The sequence below is a fragment of the Salmo salar genome, chromosome ssa02 (genome assembly GCF_905237065.1).
Source record: "Salmo salar chromosome ssa02, Ssal_v3.1, whole genome shotgun sequence".
NCBI lineage: Eukaryota > Metazoa > Chordata > Actinopteri > Salmoniformes > Salmonidae > Salmo > Salmo salar.
In genome coordinates this window covers 25,709,589-25,729,943 of record NC_059443.1, presented here as the reverse complement: position 1 = coordinate 25,729,943, position 20,355 = coordinate 25,709,589, and the positions used below count along the sequence as shown (strand labels likewise).

At 46.5% G+C, this 20,355-nt stretch overlaps 1 protein-coding gene across 22 annotated transcripts in view; it reads left to right on the top strand.

The window, feature by feature from the left end:
• The window catches only part of LOC106577793 (kin of IRRE-like protein 3), a 46,627-nt gene that overhangs the window by 1,753 nt on the left and 24,519 nt on the right, over positions 1-20,355 (top strand). The gene's annotated exons all lie outside the window — the stretch shown is intronic.

The following is a 20,355-nucleotide window of genomic DNA, read 5'->3' as shown; positions in this document are numbered from 1 at the left end:
AAAGTGGAATTGGATGGGGATTGAAGCTTGTGAGGAAACCACGTTATATTGTAAGACCGCCGCAGCAAGCTCTCCATCTCTTTTTTTTAGCCGACCTTTACAGAAGTTTATCAAAGGCCACTGTGTGTCATTTATATTAAAATATATACTAGCCTATTATGCAACCTGTATTTGTAATGTATCAGACAACACTATTGTGTTATTATTCTATATCGAAAGTAACAATGTAGCCTAACCTCTAGTAGCCTTTAAAGTTGAATCAGACCTCACTCAGCCGAAAGTCCAGACCAAATAGGTTTAAGATGGGGAACAGCTAGGCTATGTCTCGTTGTAAGTGCATAAACAGCCATGGGGTTGGATTTGAGACGGTTTTTAAACACAAGTCTCCAATTAATAATTCCATAGCCAAACGCAGCTAGGTGGAAAAGGCTGCACCACCACTAGGCTACACAGAAAAAGGTCAATAATGAAACGATCTAGAAATAAAGAAAATGTCTATTAAAGGCAGCCAACAGACCCTGGGCATGGTGCAATGATTTTTTTTTTATCTGTCCAACCGCTCTTTGTGTTATTTTTTCGTGAGGACTTCAGCCACTGGGGGCAATCGTCTGATGGGAGTCAACATTGGCTTGTCAATCATTTGTGTAGTGGCCTTTGCAATGATAGTTTACTATAAGTGTCGCTGTAATTATTTATACGTCTCATCAATGTCCAATTAGTGTGCCTCTTAGGAAAGGAGGTTTCACATTCAATGTTCCAAACAATGGGTCTTTCTTTTGATAGGCTACTAATCTTGGCTGTGTGTGTGTGCATGTGTGTGTTATTATGTGCTAGAAAATCAGTTTATGTGGACTTTGAATAGTTATGCAATATCAACATGCCTGGATATAATATAAGTAAAACCTATATAGAGCAAATAAAACCTTTAGTGTACTTTTTCCATAGTTACAGCACAGTAGGCAATATCGGCTATTGCGTTATTCTGTAAGAATACATAACCCTTTATTAATCCCCCAGAGAGTAAATGTGGTTGGAGTCATTAAAACTAATTTTTCAACCACTCCACAAATTTCTTGTTAATAAACTATAGTTTTGGCAAGTCGGTTAGGACATCTACTTTGTGCATGACACAAGTAATTTTTCCAACTATTGTTTACAGACAGATTATTTCACTTATAATTGTATCACAATTCCACTGTATCACAATTCCAGTGGGTCAGAAGTTTACATACGCTAAGTTGACTGTGCCTTTAAACAGCTTGGAAAATTCCAGAAAATTATGTCATGGCTTTAGAAGCTTCTGATAGGCTAATTGACATCATTTGAGTCAATTGGAGGTGTACCTGTGGATGTATTTCAAACTCAGTGCCTCTTTGCTTGACATCATGGGAAAATCAAAAGACCTTAGAGAAAAAAGTCTACAACTCCACAAGTCTGGTTCATCCTTGGGAGCAATTCCCAAACACCTGAAGGTACCACGTTCATCTGTACAAACAATAGTACGCAAGTATAAACACCATGGGACCACGCAGCCGTCATACCACTCAGGAAGGAGATGCGTTCTGTCTCTTAGAGATGAACGTACATTGATGCGAAAAGTGCAAATCAATCCCACAACAACAGTAAAGGACCTTGTGAAGATGCTGGACGAAACAGGTACAAAAGTATCTATATCCACAGTAAAACGAGTCCTATATCGACATAACCTGAAAGGCCGCTCAGCAAGGAAAAAGCCACTGCTTCAAAACTGCCATAAAAAGCCAGACTACGGTTTGCAAATGCACACTGGGACAAAGATCGTACTTTTTGGAGAAATGTCCTCTGGTCTGGTGAAACAAAAATAGAACTGTCTGTCCATAATGACCATCATTATGTTTGGAGGGAAAACGGTGACGCTTGCAAGCCGAAGAACACCATCCCAACTCTGAAGCACGGCAGCATCATGTTGTGGGGGTGCTTTGCTGCAGGAGTGACTGGTGCATTTCACAAAATAGATGGCATCATGAGGTAGGAAATTTATGTGGCTATATTGAAGCAACATCTCAAGACATCAGTCAGGAAGTAAAAAATTGGTTGCAAATCGTCATAACAAATGGACAATGACTCCAAGCATACTTCCAAAGTTGTCTCAAAATGGCTTAAGGACAACAAAGTCAAGGTATTGGAGTGGCCATCACAAATCCCTGACCTCCATCCTATAGAAAATGTGTGGGCAGAACTGAAAAAGCGTGTGCGAGCAAGGAGGCCTACTAACCCGACTCAGTTACACCAGCTCTGTTAGGAGGAATGGGCCAAAATTCACCCAACTTATTGTGGGAAGCTTGTGGAAGGCTACCCAAAACAACATTTGATCCAAGTTAAACAATTTAAAGGCAATGCTACCAAATACTAATTGAGCGTGTGTAAACTTCTGACCCATTGGGAATGTGATGAAAGAAATAAAAGCTGAAATAAATCATTCTCTCTACTATTATTCTGACATTTCACAATCTTAAAATAAAGTGGTGATCCTAACTGACCTAAGACAGAGAATTCTTACTAGGATTAAATGTCAGGAATTGTGAAAAACTGAGTTTAAATGTATTTGGCTAAGGTGTATGTAAACTTCTGACTTCAACTGTATATTTTCATACGCAACCACTCATTGCTCGATTTTTATGCATGTGTGTTGTTGTTTCCAGTTTCCACGCCTTTAAACAAACATTTTCTTAGTTTTGGTGTATTATTAACGCCGGCTTTGATTCGGCTCTAGATAAAGGCTTCAAATCCCCCGACCCCTCGGATTCAGAGGATCTTACTTCTTCCAATTAACATTGAGCATCCAGGAGTAAAGTAAAGCGCTTTCGGTCAACGCTTCAGTAAATTAATTAAAAACAAAATGTTTATTGGCAGTTAAGCCGTGTTTTCTTCCCACTGTCTTTGATAAACGAGAGCCGAGTACTGACACATGGGGAGGCAGTAATTAAATGTAAATGTTGAATCAGAATACACAACATCGTCACACTGACACCCACTCTCCTCTGGGAGGAGAAGAGAGAGGAGATGGAGATGGAACGCCTGCTGGAACTGGAACACAAGCACAAACAGACTTTTCCCTCCTAAAGAATTGTCAACGAGGGTCGGGAAATACAGTATTCCCCTAACTATTGACTGTGAGGAGCACAAACAAACAACAGCAGAGTTCCAGGGTCCTAGTGGATCCATTCCTGACAAACAAACACCACAAATGGCAAACAAACTGTAATGTCCCATTTGTCATGGTAGAGTAGTCATAGATTTACTTTGTGTCTGTCACGCATGTTTTTCTCATCAGATCATCAGAGAGAGGGGAGGGGTAGAGGGGACCGGGTGTAAGATGACACCAGCAGCAGAACAATTCCTTGACAGACAGACAGCAGCTGGATGGGGAGGGGCAGCAGCCAGCATGGTTCACAGGCTGAAACACAAACAGACACACACACACACACACACACACACACACACACACACACACACACACACACACACACACACACACACACACACACACACACACACACACACACACACACACACACACACACACACACACACACACACAGTCCCAGAAAACTTGGTTGTTCAATGCTTGTTCACCCATCCATATGTATGTCCTCTCTGTGGCCCTCCTCTGCAGCAGGAGCAACGGCAGCATCTATCCATCATTTGCTTTCTCAGAATGTCCCCTGGCTTCCCACTGGAATTGGATTCCACCCTGCATCAGTATTCCGAGTAATCTTCAATGAGCTCTTTTTTGGAACCTTTAGCTTTGGTTTGCTGAGTCTCATAGGGTAAGTTCAAAGGCTGGGAGCTGAGATCACACGTTTCCCTCGCTGCTTTTTCCTCAAGTCCTGGCTGTCGCCACTCGTGTCTAAACCCAGTGAAGCACCCTGAAAATGCATCACCATCACCATCCTCCTCTGAACTTGCCCAGTGAGGAGAATGTGTTAATGTGGGGCATTAGTAAGTCTAGTAGAACTCATCTACACACAAACAAACACAGCCTTCCACCATGGATATACTGTAAATACACAATGAGGCCTAGACAGGTGCCATCAGAGGAACATATAGCTTTGCCTCCTTGACCCCCCCCTCCTCCTCCCCCTTCCCCATTAGCAGAGATTTGTCCTGGATCTGAGCTGTGTAGCAGAAATATTTCTGGGCGATTCGGTGGCAGCGTGGCTAGGGAGGTTTGTTTTAGGGGAACCGTGCATATTTCATGAACCTCCGCTGCTTTGAATTCTTGTGGAGGAGTCAGGCTTGGGCGGAGTGAGCGGGGGACAGAGGACTGGGGGTGTAAGGGGTTGTAGGGAGAGGGAGGAGGAGGAGGAGGAGAGAGACAGGACTCAGAAGTGTAACTACCAGTGTGATGATCAAGTTGACACGCGGCGGGAAAACACTAGGGAATACCATGGAGCATCATTAACTTCTCTCCATCTTTCTCTCCTTTCCCCCCTATCTCTCTCCCTCATTTTCTTTCTGTTGCTGTGGGGGGGAAGTAAAATGAGAGAGAATAAGTTGGAAGGCAGAGAGGGAGAAGAGAAGCCAAGTTGAGGATGAGTGTCAGACCAGGGGTGCACGGTCACAATAGCGCTGACGCAGCAGAATCCGTCTGGTGTAGAAGTCTGTTGCATTATTTAGGAGATGCACCCATGGCAAAGATATGGATGAGTTTGGCCTACTTTGATTCCCACACTAGGAATGCTCTCTGCAATGGACCCATGGCTCAGACTGGTGGAGATTTGATTTCCAGACAGACCTCATAGACTATGGAAAGGAATAGGATTCAGGGGAGGGGGCACCAATCAAACTTTAAAGGTCATTTTGTAGACACTTACTCGTGAGTCACTCTGCAAGAGTTATTCCCCCCAGACCAGTACACTCAGAAAACCAACAATTCATATCCATTCCCGACCACATCTTAACCTTTTGTAGAGAGCCCTCCTTTCCCTGCACTTTCACTTTCCCTCCAGTAACTCAGAACTGACTCATCCGAAGGTACTAACAGACATACAGACACAGTCACACAGTCATACTGTCATACTGTCATACTGTCATACAGACAGACAGACAGACAGACAGACAGACAGACAGACAGACAGACAGACAGACAGACAGACAGACAGACAGACAGACAGACAGACAGACAGACAGACAGACAGACAGACAGACAGACAGACAGAGGTGCAGAGGGGAGAAGCTATAACAATGGGTTACTGTGTCTTCCAGCCCCAAGACATGTTCACGCACACTGGCATTGTCTTCTTCCTCGGACCTCGCCTCCTTGACAAACAGCACAATGACCCCTGGGGTCTTCCTCACTCATCTATGGCCCACAATCCCCCCAACCCCCATCCCCTCAACAACTTTGCTGTGTACAGAGGCAGAAATTGGAGGGAGAATATAAACAATGGGGCTTCATAAAACAAGCTCTGTCTCGCTAATCAGCTTTGCCATGCGGGGAAACAGAGATAAAGAACTTGGCATTGTGTCCAGGGGCCTTGTTATCAGCTGTTAGCTACTTCACTGGATGTGGTTGATGGCACGGCTCAACACAACAGGGAAGGCCTTGTGTTGTGTGGGCAGCCAGGCAAGATATGCTGGAGCTGTACTACCAGCTGGGGCACTTGGCCACTTCCATCCCTGTCTTTGTCTCTCTCTCGCTTCCTCTCTCTTCGCTCTATTTTCTCCCCCTCTTTTCATTCCCTCTCTCTCTCTCTCTCTCTCTCTCTCTGCTTTCTCTCTCAAACTATGTTTCTCTAACTCTCACTGCTCTCTCCTTCCCTTACTTCTCTCCTTGTCTCTGTCTTTGCACATCCTCACCTCTGTTTCCCTCCGGGGCAGAGGAAGGTCCTTGCAGGAAGTGACACATAAAGACAGGGACAATGGAGGGGCTGTGTCAGCTTCCTCTTCCAAATAACTGGTCCATCCAAACACACATGCCGCCCGGCCCCTCAGCCTCTCAGCCCAGGGCCCCTACCAGTACTACAACATTCGAACTCCCATCCACTGCCAGCAGATTACTGGGCTCTATTATCACCCACTGATTAGAATACAGTAGGGAGAGAGCAGAGGCTGTGTACTCTCTGCATTCTCCTCCTCCAAACAATGGTACAGCGAGAGGGAACCCTGGGTTGATTCTTTACAAATCATTAAAGCAGAGCCCAGAGGGAGAGAGCAGAGCAGTAGCACAGCCTCTGTGTTCAAACAGTAGCCAGCCAGCCAGCTATTTTAGTGAAACAAATTGTATTGTATTTGTTTTATTTTTGGGGGAGGTGTCACATTTTTTGGGGGGGGTGTCACATCTTTCTAGAGAGATGTATCACAATTTGGCAAGACCTCCAACCCAAGAAACCCAGAGAGCATAGAGAGAGCTCCAACATACTAGACCAAACATTAGTTTTTATTTTCCAATCAATTCCTGCCCTCCAAGACAAGAATTTCCTGTCTCCTGCCGAGACACAGAAACCAACAGCAAATTGAAATGTATCTCCAGTGTTGCAGCAATATCTGGGCCTATGTTATCTTCACTAGCCGTGTTCCTCAACCTTCTTTTAAAGATTGCCCTGTTGGGGGGTGATTCTGGCAGCTGGGAAGGGACTGAAGGGGAAAAATCCATTCAGTTATGAATCCCGCGAGAAGCTATTTATTTGTCTATCTATATATTTTCTACTTATTTATCTATTTTTATTCCCCACTCGATCCGTTCTTGAGAAGCGGTCTGATTTTCAGTGTCTCCTCTTGAGCAGAGGGACGTTAATATCATGTGGCCATTGTGTGCTATTTTGGAGGGTTGTTCTGTGTGTGCACGTCCATAAGTGACTCATGAGGAGCTTATCAAAGCAACGCCCTAAACTATGTGTTGCTCATAGTACACACACACACATACACACACACACTAAGACAGGGGGTCAAGGGCATGCATTAGGGCAGAGGATGATGAGCTGAGATGAGTGTTTCCCATCTTTGGGGCTATGTGCCCTTTATGGAGCGGTTAGTCAAAGCCCGACTGTCTAATTAATGACGCTCTATCTCTCAGGATGTCATGTCTCCACTAAACTCAACTCAACCAGGGGGAAAGGAATGCACTCAAGGAAACAAGCGATGGTCAGGCTGGGCTGCGCTGACTTTACAGAGACCAGAGAGTTGTGTGTGTGAAGGGAGGGACAACTCCCATGCTCCCCTGGGCTTCAGGTCCCCTCCTTCCCATCTCTCTGTGTCCTTCTTTCTTTCTCTGTCTCTCTTTCTTTCTCCTCCTCAAACAAAGAGCTCCATCTTCCTGCTTCCTGACAGTTTAAACTGACAGGAATCTGAGGGCAAATATTGTGATAGTGACTCAACCGCTAACAAAAATACTGGGCTCGGCGGTCGGGAAAGGAAATCGCTTCTTAAACTCTCTTTCTCCTCCTCTCAGAGAGAAAGGTAGGTCTCTCTGCCTCACTGTGTTGTTTTGAGAGGCAGACAGCTGGGTGAAGGGTTGGCGGAAAGTGTAGCAACTTTTCTTCTTCTCTCCCTTCTCCTCCAGCAGGGAATTTAGAGCCAGGCTTTGAAACTCTCTGTGGGAGGCCGCTAGGAAAGCCAGCAAATTTGCTATCAACTGAGGGGTGTCAGTCAAAGCTCATCGATCAGGCTTTTAACTGCGGCTCCCTCAATGTCCAAACATGGTAATTGTATCGAGCTGTGTTGGGGATGAGAGGCGCGGTGAGGGGTGGGGCGACAGCCGGGGGCGGCGGAGGGTTTGGGGGATAGGGGTGAGAGTCAGTAGGTGGGTAAGGTGGGTCTCCAACTTCTGTGGTGATGAGAAGCAGGAGCTTCACACAGAGAGAGGCATTGGAGATCCTCTGGACAGGGGGTTGGGAGGAGATGTTTGTCTGAGCAGAGAGACAGAGAAAGAGAGAGAGCTGTGCCTCAGCCGGGGGAGGAGGGAGGGGAGAGAGAGAGACACAGAGAGGGAGGGAAAGAGAGGGGGGGTCAGAAGGATTTACTGCCAGCAGCTTAGCCTTTAAGGTAATGTATATGCTTGTATTGGTGTAAGGCGAACTTGTGTTTTTTCTCCCAGCACAAGGTAGCTAAAAGAATAACAAAGATGTAACTGAAGTAAGAATCTGGGGTGGAAGAATTGAAAGGGGTTGTTTCAATGCCTCAGGGCGAAACATTACAACCTGAGGTATCCCTTTGCCATGAAGATGGACTTAAGACACAGAATGGTTTTTGAAGAAGGGGTTTTGTGTGTGTGTGTGTGTGTGTGTGTGTGTGTGTGTGTGTGTGTGTGTGTGTGTGCGTGCGTGCGTGCGTGCGTGCGTGCGTGCGTGCGTGCGTGCGTGCGTGTGTGTGCGGGCGGGTGGGGTAAGGGCGGGTGAGGTGTTGGAGAGGTGAATCTGATCCCACTTCCAAAACTATCTCAGTTTATGAGGTAGTGCTAAATAATCAATGTGCCGTGGCCTTTCCTGATCCTGACAACATTCCAGTAGAATTCCAGCAGGGTTAGGGTCTGGAGAGCTAAGCGACAGGGGCGAACCCTATACCCCTCTACACCCCTGCACCCCCGCCAGGAGACAGCAGCAGTCCCTCCTAGGGTTGCACCATTCTGGGAAGAACTGATTGTTCCCTACACAGATTGGGCTACTATGCCCTTCTGCTACAGGATGATGTCTGTTTGCTTTTGAAAGTCCCAGCCATGGTGCATGGAACGTTCTGGAGGATAGGGGAGGAAGGAGGGAGGGGGGGTGGGCGGGGGGTGTCAATAGAGACAACAGCAAGGATAGAGGTAAGGGAGAAGCAGAGATAGAAAGGGAGGAAAGAGAGAAAGGGAGGGAGAGAGGGAGAGTGTTACAGACACATACACAATAGGGATGACATTGCCTAAGATGATGTGAGTGTGAATCCAGTGTCAGTCTATGACAGATGATATAGCCTGCTATTGATAGGATAGTTGGGCTGGAGGGAGGGAAGGAGAGAGTATAGATACTGCAGGTTTTCAGGGAGTTTCCAAACAGAGACAGATAGAGCAGGAGATAATATTGGAGGAGAGAGGAGTGGACGGAGGGAGGGAGAGGGGGATGAGACGCAGAGTTCCAGGCTGCATCCATCATGTGGTTTGGTGCAGGAGCCATTTCTACCCATTGTTCTCCATCATTTGTTTTCTCAGGGCTCTGCTAAGGGGGGGGGGTTTAGCCATTTGTTTGTGCGCTAATTGCGTAAGTAAGACAGCATAATTAGACGTAAAGGTAAACAGACAAAGGCAGAGAAGAGCGATAGATAGCCACAGGGAGAGAGATACAGAGGTGCAGATGAAATGAGATGTGTAGATGACGGAAATGTCCCTCTCCATTTCAACGTTCAAGGCTGCCAAGGAGGAGGGGTGTGGTATAAAGTACAGGAGACAGAGAGAGATGGAACAATAACGGATGAGAGAGAGGAGGAGAGAAAAGCTGTCTTCACAGCCTGCACTTTGAGGTGCAGCCCAATGCTGCCTGAAAAGTCACCCCATTTGATGCAGTGAGGTGGGGAGAGGGGGAGGGAAAGGAAGGGGATAGAGAGGTAGAGAGAGAGCAAGGGGAGATGAGGAATGAGAGAGAGGGAGAGAAAGAGCAGAAGAGAGAAAGATTAACACTGAGAAGCAGAAGAGAGAGGAGAGTGAGAGAGAGAGAGAGAGAGAGAGGGGGGCGAGAGAGAGATGGGGAGAGGGAAACAGAGAGCAAGAGATCGTCTCTCCTCCAGATCAAAGGCAGTGTCTGGTCCCTGGAAGTGCCTGTTTGTTTTCAGTTGTTTGGGAGGGTCTCCAACCTCCATGTGTGAGGCCACAGGGCCCTGCTCCTGTCTCCGTCAGACACAACCCTGACACACACACACAACCCTGACACACACACACACACAACCCTGACACACACACACACAACCCTGACACATACACAAACACACACCGTTTTATCTCAGTTTCATACACCTCAAACACAGCCACCTGCCAAACCATCACTAAGAAGACACAGCACACACTCCCTGGAACCACTATACACACACCCCGACACCACTTTACACACACCCTGGTTTGTGAGTGTGTGAGGTTGAGGAGGTGGGGAACATGTGGAGCAGTAAGCTGCATGCAGACAGCAGAAGAGCAGCAAGTCCTCAGTCTGTCCTTCGACTTGTTCAATGGAGAGATGTCTGGAGTGAGATGATTACTGGTTACTGTCTGAAACTACAGCCCAAGACTAATCAGTCAGGGGAAGATTGTTTGTGAAAAACCTGCAGCTCCTGTTATACTTTCAGGGCCGGATTAAGAAATCTAATTGGGAGTTGTTGAGAAAAACTGTTTCTATTGGTTCTACAGACAAACTAGTCTTCTCTTTTCAGCAGTAGCCATTTGTTTTACAAACAGCATATTTTCCCCTTAATTGTACTTTGAAATCTGCAAAACGCAAACCAACAGCTGCAACCATCCATAGAAATATAATCCATAGATGGAAGTTCCCATTCAAGTCAGAACTGGTATCCATTGATAGCGTACCCATGAGTTTAATAGTCAAATAGTCAAAAGCCTGTCTACACACAAAGTTCTCCTGTGGTTGGAGGTTGCAGTAAAAAATCAATACAAATACATACTACATATATAATCTATATTGAATATATAATATATACAAGTATATATTTCCTTTATTATTATTTGTTGTAAAAACAGCCCGGGCCCAGGGGCTTCAGCTGCATTAATTCAGCCCTCTGTATTTTAAAAGCGTATATGCTGAGCGACAGATGTCTTTGGACTTATTGAGAGACCAACAGTATTTCGGGTGTTATTTGAGAACTATTGAGTGATTGTACCAAGCCATCACAGTTGTTTATCTTTTAACACAGTGACAGTGCTGGCAGTTTGGAGTTGCTCGTAGTGCACTAGATAGACACAAAGTGGTCATATCCTTGAGGTTCTGAAAAGCCTGTGTCCAGTCACGACTCCAGTGTGTATGTGTATGTGTGTGTATGAGAGATGGTTTCTGCGTGTGTGTGTGTGTGAGTGTGCGCCCGAGCGCATGCTCCGTTCTCCTGTCTCTGCGTGGGTGTGTCCAGGAGTGTCACCCGCTCTTTCAGAGCTCTGGCGCGGGGAAGGAAGATAAATGGGACATTAATGGAACCACTCAATCACAGGCTACTTAAAAAAAGCTGACCATAGACTGTGGGGCAATCAGTCCTACTCCGAGGCCCATTCAGTCTGCATTCAGCCTGGGCTCGAGGAGGGCGGCTCTGGGTCCTTCAAACTCTGGATTAGCCATTCACTGCTCCATAGACCACGGCCTCACTGCCTTTCACTGCCTAACTGACTGAGCACTCCTTTAGAAAGACCATAGGGGCTGGAGTGAGTGAACTCTCTCTTAAAAAAGAGTTGTGATTGTTCTTGGAGGTCTTTAAAAGCCAGTTAGAATTGGGCTCCTTTGTCTTGCACCTCCGGGAGTTCGAATAGTGACTATGTTGTGTGAAGGTTTTGTTTGGTGTGTGCTTTTGTTTTTTGTTAGGATTAGTTAACAGCAGATAGGTTTTTTAAGTGGTGTATGGTTTTCTTAGTGTCACGTATACTCCCTCTCCGGCCTCTAGGTCATCAGGCTGCTGATTATCCCGCACACCTGTCACCATCGTCAAGCACAACAGCGCCTCATGACACTCACCTGGACGCCATCACCTCCTTGATTATCTTCCCTATATCTGTCCCTCCCCTGGGTTCTTTCCTCAGGTGTTATTGATGTTGGTGCGTAGTTTGTGTTGCGTGTTTATTGTTTCATTTATTTATTTATTAAAACACTCACTCCCTGAACGTGCTTCCCGACTCTCAGCACACTAGTTACACTTAGGTGGGAACAGGAATGAATGGGGAGGGAAAATGTATGGTTCTTCAGTTGTGCCGTAGGAGCATGACGGTTGCTTTAATGGTGTGAAAATGAACGGTGGCCATGTCAATTCCACCTTTACCTCTGGGGTCGATTCGGAACTGTTGCTTCTGATTCATTTCCTGTAGCTTTGATTAGGAAGGCACGGTGGTCTAGAAAAGCCTTTTCACACTTACCGCCGGGGGTACGGAAGCTGAAGCTGCCATCTTGTGTGAAACATGAACTGTGTTGGCCAACACCACAAAGGTACAAACACAACACTGGGGTCAAAATGTTCCCTCTCTCCGCACCATACAACCAACCCCTCTTCTTTTCTCTTTCTTCTCTCTCTCTCCCTCCCTTCTGGGTAATGTGTTAACGAGCAACAGCTTCTCCGAATACCCATAACATTAGTGTGTGTGTGTGTGTTTTCACACCAATTAATGAATCGCTTTGTGAGGCTGCTGAGGTGACGATGGCTTGTCTCTTGCCGGCGCACGGGCGGGTGTGTTTCTTCCCCCGTTCTCTCTCCCGTGTTAGACCGCTCTCTCTCCCGTGTTAGACCGCGTGTGTGCCTGTGATGGCAGGGTCCTCTCTGGCACTTTACATTAATTAGCCCTCTCTGTAATTAGCGCAGGGGGACGAGGGGGGACGAGTGGGAACATGAGAGACCTGAACACAAGCCTAATCAGAGGGGCCAACGGGTTTGATTCAACGTCAGCGAGAAAGTTCACACATATGTAGAATTCCTGGCTCGACCCGGACAGACTGTGTTTTCACACTCAAATTAGCAGGGATGTGGATTGGGAAGATTGGACTCTTGAGAGGAAAAAATAAGACCCTTTTCATTATCCTGAATTGTTTTTGAGTTTGGTGACCATTAATATAAAACCAGACTCCCTCTCTCTTGCTCTCTTTCCTCTCTCTCTTTCCTCTCCTCCACACTAGCCCTTCCTCCTGGGGCACTGCAGAACAATTATTTTGCTCTCCTCCCTTCCCTCCCTCCCTCTCACTCCAGATAATTCAATCTGTCCAATATCAAATAATCTTCCCCAATTTTTCAGCCCATTTTAACCTTATCGCTCAAACAGCCGCCTCTAGGGGACGAGTCTCGTTCCACCTTGTTAAAAGAGAAGGGGTTGAGAAAGAGAGAGAACCCGGGAAAGGGGGATGACAAATAGCTCTCTGAGGAGTGTTTTGAGAAGCTTCTGTTTGCCATTCTCACAGGCAATATGTGAAAGAGCCGGCAAAGATAGAGAAAGGGGGGAGATGGGGAGAAAACCAGAGAAAAAGAGAGGATGGAGGGAGGGAATATTAGTGAAAGGGTGGGGGATGAGTGTAGGCTAGGTGATGAAAGTAAAGTTGGCCTGGTGTTACCACTCTACTCTAACTTGTGTCCCACAGCACAGTATAACATGCCCCTCTACAAGCTCTCCCCCAGCTCAGAATTACAATCCAATAAGGTGGGCTCCTGTTGGTCTTTGTTCCCCCATAGTATTTACCCTGTCCTCCGGCTCCGCTCGCTGCCTAATCTACCCAAGAGCTGAATATCAGTAGGTCAGGGACAAGAGGAGGGACAGAGCCGAAGGAGGGAGGAGAGGGGTGAGGGAGGGAAGACGGGAGGGAGGGAGGTGGAGTAAAGGGTTAATTTTTCCTTGTCTCAATATTTTTCTCCACCATTCCATTCTTTGGGTTGTTTCCCTCTCTCCGGTTCTCCCACTCTCCTTCCTTCTCTTTTCTTTTCACTTCTAATCTGTCTGCTTGATTGTTCTAAGCTGCTTTCAGCCGGCCCCTGGGAGAGCTGAAGGTTTGGAGTCTCTTTTAATTCCGATTTTAAAGAAACCTTCCTCAAGAAGGGAGATGTAAGAGTAGGCCAGGCTGAGGAGGGTGAAGGAGTGGAGGTGGGACAGATTGCATGGCGGTGGTGCAATAGGATGGGAGGCAGAGAGGCGACTTCAGCAAACACCAGAAGTCACGGAAATAGAAAAAGATATGATATGCCACACAATCTCTCTTTCCCAATCTCCTCTCTCTCTTGTGCTTAAACACACACACACATACACACTCGCAGGCATTGGGGTGGTTTAAGCCAAATGGGATATTTTTTCTCCTATCTGTAATCAAGCAGCACAATCTATATACAGTAGATTGATCTCAACTTCCTGTGATTCATACCATATCCTGTGGAGACGATATGGCCAGCTGAGAGGGTTATCACCACACTCTGTCTAATGATCGATAATCTCCCCGGATGGCTTTAAGAGCCTGCAACACTCCACTTGTTTATCAGGGCCACAAACCAGGGGCCACAGACAGATGAGCTGTGAACTGCAAATAAATAAATATATAAATCAGTATTTGCAGAGAGAGAAGAGAGATAGCCGTTTGGCATAATTGCACTAGCTAAAACTTTTGGGCTGCTGTGTGGAGTGGACAGTCATGGTGTGGGTAGATAGTGGTCCATTTCCCTGATTGATGGGGTTATACTTGGGTGGCAATGTCACCGTTGTGGACACTGGACATCCTTGTTAGACACTTAATTTAAAGGCCTTATCGCACTGAGACACAGTGAGATTCTCCCAATATAAGTCTGGACATCAAAGATACTGGCACTGGCATCAAGACTCTATCCATTACTGCAGCCAGGCAGATAGGCGAGCTGCAGAGCAATGTGTGTATGTGTGTGTGTGTGTCTCTCTCTCTATTTCTCTCTCTTTGTGTGTGTGTTTTCTCTGTTTGCATCTCTATGTGTTTGTTTGTGTCTCTTCCTTTGTGTGTGTGTTTGAGTGTGAGTGGTGAAACAGTCACACATCTGTCCCTCAACTAACAAACCCCCCAAATAATAAACCCCACTCCAGAAAAATGGAGTGACACAATGAAGTGGTTAAGTTTATCAAGCCACCAGCTTTGCTCAGGCAGGCAAGGTGTTAAGGGCCAGGCAGAGGTCAAGGGCCCAGCCCACAGCATTCTTCAGCTAGGCACGTCCCAGCACATCACACAGTCAGGGACCATATGTCCAGGTCCTCCAGTCAATGGACCAGCCCAGCCAGCAGGACAAAGACCCATTCACACCCACTGAGCTCTGAGGAAATCTGCAATTCCACGCTGCCATTAGGCCAGAAAACAGCACCAGTGAGTCAACACCAGGGATACAACACCAGGGACACACCGAGTTAGAGATATGGAGAGAGGGGAAAGAGGGAGAGAGAGGGAGTGAGAGGGAGGGAGGGGGAGAAAGAGAGAGAGAGAGAGAGAGAGAGAGAGAGAGAGAGAGAGAGAGAGAGAGAGAGAAGGACCTTTACCAGGCATTACAGGCAGGCTGAGGATGATGCCCTGTGCTGTGGATCCATCTCTCTGTTCTTCCACAGGGCTGCAGCAGCCTTCTCTCCAGAGGGCCCTTAGAGACCCTCCCTGCAGCCACCACGCTCTCTCTCTCTCTCTCTCTCTCTCTCTCTCTCTCTCTCTCTCTCTCTCTCTCTCTCTCTCTCTCTCTCTCTCTCTCTCTCTCTCTCTCGCTCTCTCTCTCGCTCTCTCTCTCAATTCAGTTCAATTCAAAGGGCTTTATTGGCATGGGAAACATATATTTACATTGCCAAAGCAAGTGAAATAGACAATAAAAAATGAACAGTAAACATGACACAACATTACATTCCGAAGGAATAAATAAATGTGAAATTATGGCTATATACAGTGTTGTAATGATATGCAAATAGTTAAAGTACAAAAGGGAAAATAAATAAACATAAACATTGTTCTTTACTGGTTGCCCTTTTCTTGTGGCAACAGGTCAGAAATCCTGCTGCTGTGATGGCACACTGTAGTATTTCACCCAATAGATATGGGAGCTTATCAAAATGTGGTTTGTTTTCAAATTCTTTGTGGCTCCGTGTAATCTGAGGGAGATATGTGTCTCTAATATGGTCATACATTTGCCAGGAGGTCTCTCTCTCTCTGCCTCTCTCTCTCTCTGCCTCTCCCTCCTCTCTCTCTCTCTCTGTCTCTGTCACTCACAACTCTGTTAATAAGGCCCAGCAATAAATGCTACGAAGGATACCAAGCCGGGATGAAAGCTGTTCCTCTCATGTTCAAGCTTTGAGGATATGTTTTCCTGGAGTAAGAAGGGAGGAGGTTGGGGTAGGAGTAGAGTGGAGAAGGAAAGGCTTTATAGAGTTATGTTGCATTTCAATGGCCCACAGTAAACCCATCCCATCATAAAATAATATTTTGTGTGTCATATCCTGTTGTGTGTGGGTGCACTATGGGACATTTGCCAGTCCCCCCAGCACTGAGTAAAGTGTAGAGGTGGAGGAGAAGGGGGATCCTGAGGGGGGAATAGATCACGCATATTTTATTTCACTGCAGCGATGAATATGGAAGAAAAAAGGTCAAACTTGACTGGAAACACTACAGTAGATCACAATTACAGTCCAGGCCCACATTTCATACATCAAGTCCCCCCTGCGATGTCTCATCAGCCCCTGGTCACACTGGAGAGACCCACGCCGCACATTATCAAAGATTGATGGGGTGTCCTACTTAAAGCCAGGGGGTGGGGTGTGGGGGGGGACTTTGGGTTATCTGCGGGAGAGGGAAGGGGGGCATTGGGTGTTGGTCGTGTGGCCGCGTGCCAGCAGTAACCGCCCACCAACTTCGCCGCCCAGTGCCCGCAGACCGACGCATAGTAGTTTGAGGTTCTGTCAGGCTACACCATTACACAATCACATGACCACAGCCTTGATGTACTGGAGAAGTTGCAATGCCTGACGTTACGAGATCAGCACTTACAAGACAGTACTAGCTGAGTCAGGAGTTTACAGAGAAGAAGACACGAGCTGAACAAATGTTAAAGGGTTGGCTTCACTCTTGTCTTCCGTCTCCCTCCCTCCCACCTTGGAAAAACTAAACAAACTGAGTGAACAAACAGGCAGACCCTTCCCTCCAAATCCCCCTCTTTCTAATATCACGCACCTCAACCCATCCCTCCATCCCTTTTCTTCCCTGCTGGCTGACATCCTCCCCTTCTTCTTGTTCAGAGTGCTTGCTTAATAATTAATTGATTAATTAGTTCTCTCATTAATAATTTATTCGTTAATCACGGCCTGCTTTTTCTAGAGGAAGCGGTGTAATCTGAAAAAAAAGCCTGACTTCACATTTCACTCTAATTGCACGGCTGCACTAATCAACGCTTAAGAAATTGAGTTTCAGGAAATTCGTTTTTCCCTCCTTTCCCTCTCTTCTTCCCCAACACAAAGCAGGATGTACTGAGGTCGGCAGGTAATGCTTTCTTTCCCCTCTCCTCTTTTTATTGTACTCTGAAAGCCCTTAGTCATCACCAATTTTAAAAGAATGTCTCAAGGCAGAAGTAATCTGATGAACGGAATAAAAATTGGCGCTTAATTAAAACGGCTTTTTCCCATCTTTCCCAGAGAAAGGGGAACAGAAACGGTGATGGCCGGTGAAACGGCGGACATTGATGAATAAACGAGGGTTTGAAGACGGTTTGTAAGAGGAGACAGGCGCTGGGGTTGTGGAGGAGAGGTCTATGCTGTTTCCCAGGGATCTATGGCTCTCCCGGGACGTCGCTGGGTAATTTGTGTAATCGCCAGGAGTTACGTGCCGGGGAGTTTCAGTCTCATGCACACAGAGGTGTGGGGAAGAGTAGCTTAGACAAAATAAAAAAATATAGTTGCGTGATGCAACCGTGAGAGTAAAAACAAGTAAAAAGCATTGTGAAATGGTTTAATTACATTCATGTTTATCCCTGTTGGATATACAGTTCACACACAAGTCATTTTCTCCCTCTGAAGCCCTTTGTCAGGTCCTGGGAAGAGAAAAAAATTGCATCTCAAATTAGAGGGAAGCTTCAACGGAATGGATGCCAATTCGACATTAACCTCTAAGCTTTATAAAGCACACACATTAAGCAGCACTAATGAGACTCATTGAACCAGTCTTTCTGTATTTTCAAAACACACACACAAAAAAATTGCTTTGACTTCAATGTGCCGCCCCACTGTTATCGACAGAGGTTGCCTCTGCTTTATAGTTCAACAACACCAGCACAAAGCACAGCAGCATCGGCAGGCAACAATAGTACTGACATGCATACATTTACAACATTACCACCCTAATTAAAAAATAATAATAATAAAGGAAGAAAAAAAGTATTCATTATGAAACGCACTACTTCCTATCGCGAAGAGCCAAGGGGGCCTCCACTGGGCTCAATTAGGAAGTGTAGGCCACAAATCCCTGGACTAAATTAATTGACACCCCAGGGCATTGGGCCCAGAGTCCCAGTGGTGGAGTCTAAGTGGAGAATTCCTTTGTTTTCATTTCCTTTGCCTTTGAGAGAAAGTGCAAGAGAGCAAGAAAGGGGAGGAGGCACTCTAACATGATCTTTTCATTGTTTTATGGATTTTTAATCTATTGTTTAATTATTTGTTTTTGTTTACTTGTGGTTTTCTGCAGCTGGGGAGCGAAGTGAGGTGGATGTAAGAAGTAGAGTTAATACAAATTTTTGCATCCCATTTTTGAGCAGCTAGGCTTCCCGTCGCATCTTTGAGCAGCTAGGCTTCCTGTCACATATTTGAGCAGCTAGGCTTCCCGTCACATATTTGAGCAGCTAGGCTTCCCGTCATATCTTTGAGCAGCTAGGCTTCCCGTCACATCTTTGAGGAGCTAGGCTTCCCGTCACATGTTGAGCAGCTAGGCTTCCCGTCACATCTTTGAGCAGCTAGGCTTCCCGTCACATGTTGAGCAGCTAGGCTTCCCGTCACATCTTTGAGCAGCTAGGCTTCCCGTCACATGTTGAGCACTAGTGCCATTTTATCCAGCATGTCAGCTGTTGTGTGCACACTAAACCCAGGCTTTTGCAAACGGCACAAGAAGTTAAGGATTTAAAAGCACAGTAAATTATACTGAAAGCCCTTCCAAGTAGTACTAGAGAGAAGGAGGGAGAAGAGAGAGGGAGAGACAGAGGAGAGAGAGATCGAGGGGGTGGACTGGGAGTGAGTATGACACACTGATTCAGCCAGCAGCTGTCTTGTACTGAAAACACCAGGGGGCAAGAGGGAACCAAATGACAAGGCTGGCTCAATCAACATCTTGTCAAGACTGTTGGCTGATGTGTACAGACAATTTTATACCGCCAAACCCCTCCTCTGCCCTCCTCTTTTTTTTCATGGCTTTTCATTTCCAGTCATCGAGCCAGCCAGTCAGCCAGCCACCCCCTGTATAGTGTCAGCTCTTAGGCACTGGAGTGGAGCAGTGGATGGGATGGCAACTGTGGTATAATGACACTTAGAGAACTTCTCCTGACACCAGAGAGAGCACAGGAAGTGTCTATGCCAGTGTCTCTGACACACACACACACACACACACACACACACACACACACACACACACACACACACACACACACACACACACACACACACACACATCTACACATACCCTCTACACACACACTCTACACACACACACACACACACACACACACACACACACACACACACACACACACACACACACACACACACACACACACACACACACACACACACACACACACACACACACACACACACACACACACACACACACACACACACTCTACACACTCCACAGACACAGACATTCCACACACACAGTATTATTCCCTTCAGCACTCCTCGGTCCTCTCCTCTTTTTCTCTCTACCTCTCTATCACTCCTTCCACTGTGTCTGTGGTGGCAGGTGCCCAGGGAGACACAGCCGCTGCTTGTCCATGCGATCAGCTCCTCCTTGGCCCGCCTCCCTCGCAGTCCGCCTCGCCCTGATGGGAGCAGCGTGGAAATCAACGCCATGCAGGGTGACAGCACATGTGACGGACTGATTACAACATTCCATCAATCGCCTCTTACAGCCCCGGCCCTTTACAATTTAGACCTGACAGGAGACCACTTTTATGGTTATTTGTCTTTACAACCGTACAGTACCTCAGGTTTTTACTCCAGTGTGTCTTTTCTTGTTGTTGCCTCCCGATGTCCTGGTTCTTCTAGCACAGTGTGTTGACAAGCTGACACAAAACCTTGCAATTTTCACGCCTGGGATGGAGAAAGAGAGGGAGAGAAAGGGATAGGGAGAGAGAGAATTAGAGAGTGTGTGAATGAGAGAGAGAAAGAGAAGGAGAACAGAGAGAGAGGGGGACAGGGAGGCTGTGTGACGATGCTGACGGGGGAGTGTGGAGAGGAGAAGGCACTGTGTCAGAAAGAGCTAAAGAAAAGACAAATCAATAATTACTAAGACCGTATATAATTCTGAAAAGGGGCTTGCAAGGCACTGATTTCAGGGATCATGGCTGACTGACTGTATAGTATGAGAGAAACACAGAGGAAGGGGAGATGGGGGAAGCTGGCAGAGAGGGTGACATGTGGAGGGATGGACGGATGGTAGAAGAGAATGGTGGGTATGGAGGGTGTTGGGTGGTGAGGGGAGGGGAGGG